Source organism: Trichechus manatus, unplaced genomic scaffold, assembly GCF_000243295.1.
Source record: "Trichechus manatus latirostris isolate Lorelei unplaced genomic scaffold, TriManLat1.0 scaffold00095, whole genome shotgun sequence".
Classification (NCBI taxonomy): Eukaryota; Metazoa; Chordata; class Mammalia; order Sirenia; family Trichechidae; genus Trichechus; species Trichechus manatus.
The window spans coordinates 422669-425070 of NW_004444031.1; the positions used below are offsets into that span (position 1 = coordinate 422669).

The 2402-nt window shown below is 36.5% G+C and overlaps 1 protein-coding gene across 3 annotated transcripts in view; it reads left to right on the plus strand.

Moving 5' to 3' along the window:
• The window catches only part of KCNT2 (potassium sodium-activated channel subfamily T member 2), a 476589-nt gene that overhangs the window by 9249 nt on the left and 464938 nt on the right, over positions 1-2402 (plus strand). The gene's annotated exons all lie outside the window — the stretch shown is intronic.

A 2402-nucleotide genomic window follows, 5' to 3' on the forward strand; every position in this document is an offset into this window, starting at 1 on the left:
CAGTGGTGAGAGTGGGCATCTTTATCTTGTTCCCAGTCTTAAGGGGAAAGCAGTCAGCCTTTCTCCATTGAGTATGATGTTAGCTATGGGTTTTTTCATAAATGCCCTTTATCATATTGAGGAATTTTCCTTCTGTTTTTAGTTTGTTGAGTGTTTTTATCATGAACAGGTGTTGGATTTTGTCAAATACCTTTTCTGCATTGATTAAGATGATCATGTGGTTCGTCTCCTTTGTTTAGTAATGTGGTGTATTACGCTGATTGATTTTCTAATGTTGAATCACCCTTGCATTCCTGGAACAAGTTGTACTTGGTCATGGTGTATAATCCTTTTAATATGCTTTTGGATACAGTTTGCTAGTATTTTGTTGATGATTTTTGCCTCTATATTTATAAGGATATTGGTCTGTAGTTTTCCTTTCTTGTGGTGTCTTTGTTTGACTGGTATCAGGGTGATGCTAGCCTCATAGAATTAGTTAGGAAGTGTTACCTCGTCTTCTATATTTTGGAAATGTTTAAGAAGGATTTGAGTCACTTCTATAAATGTTTGGTAGAATTCCCCAGTGAATCCATCTGGTCTGGTTTGATTTTTCTTTGCTGGGAGGTTTTTAATTACTGATTCAGCCACTTCATTTGTTATATGTTTGTTGAGATGTTCTGTTTCTTGTTGAATCTATGTGGGAAGTTTATGTGTTTCTAGGAATTTGTCCATTTCCTCTAGGTTATCTAATTTGTTGGTTTACAGTTCTTCACAGTATTCTCTTTTGATCCTTTTTATTTCTGCAGGGTCTGTAGAATTGTCTATTTCTCCCTTCAATTTTGTCAATATTTGCTTTATAGATTTTGGGCTCTGATGTTAGGTGCATATATATTTATAATTGTTATCTCTTCTTGATAAATTGACCCTTTTATCATTTTATGGTATCCTTCTTTGTCTCTTATAGGAGATTTTGACCTAAAGTCTATTTTGTCTGATATTAAAGTCACCACCCCAGCACTCTTTTGGTTACTACTTGCATGGAATATTTTTCCAATTCTTCTGTTTTCAACTTACTTGTGTCTTTTGTAGACAGCATATAGTTGGATCTTGCTTTTTAAATCCAATCTGCCACTCCCTGTCTTTTAATTGGAACAGTTCTTATGGGGTTGTGTACAGATTTCTAGTTATTTTTTTGGTGTTTGTGTGCGGAGGCTCAGGATATGAGATCTGCTCACACGGCCATCATCTCAAAAGTCCTCTGCTCAACTTCTTTTTCAAAGTATGCTATGAATGTTAGACATCTTTTCAAAGAAATAGGAATTTTAGGTAATATATCTAGGACTGAATGCATCTTTGGGCAATTTATCTTTTATTTTCTTTATGTAATCCAATGGAGAAAACCTTAAAAAAAAAAAGATGGAGTAGGCCAGTATACAAGGCCAGAGAATAGGTACCATTGATGTAAAATAGATTGAACATTACCATAGTAAGCAGGTTAAAATGATCACTATGTTAATGAAGCCAATTTTGTTTCTGCTAAATAACATCTCCCTGAAGATTTTGAAGAAAGACCTGAGAGTTGTGGGGAGCTGGACTTTGATATTTTCCTTACCCTGGTCTTCTCTCTGCAGACTTACTCACAAAAGGGAAGTAGTACGATGGGACACCTCCACATTACCATTAAACCATGGAACTTACCACATTTTAAAATATTCTGTAGAAGTCCTCAATAGCATTGACATCATTACTTCACAAATAATTAATACCTGTTAAGTTTCAAGAACTGCACTAGGTACTAGGGATAATATTGTGAGCAAAATAGACATATTTCCTACCCAAATGGAGTTTATAGTAGTGGAAAGAGACATTAATCAAACAATCACATAAAATCAACTTAATTATGATTGTCATAGGCTATAAATGAAAATTGCAAGGTGCAACGAGAGGGCGTGATTTAAGGACCTTGTGTGGTCTGTTAGGCACAAAGGTGGTTTGGGGGAAATTTCCAAAGAAATGTATGCTGGGTTTGAGGTCTAAGAATGAGAAGACATTATTAGGTAAATCAGGAATACTTCAGACTAAGGGAGCAGCTTCCATAAAGGCCTGGCGAAGGGAGAGAGCAAGGCATTTCAAGGAACTAAGGAAAATCTGGAGGCAGTTGGAGGTTAAATCTGGAGTTGAGTAAGTTGAGCAGGAGAATATAGGCTAAGGGTCACATGCCTTGTTACTGAAGCTATGCCTGGCTGTGTGGAAAATCACATGAAGAGAGAACAGTGTGAAGAGAAGGGTGGACATGGTAGGTCCACACTACAAAGTCATAATTGGTGGGATGAGGTTGTAGAAAGTTGTAGAAAGTGTACGTAGATGTAGAGAACTTTGAATTCCTTCTCATATTGAGTGAACTGCCCAGGTACAGTAGAGAT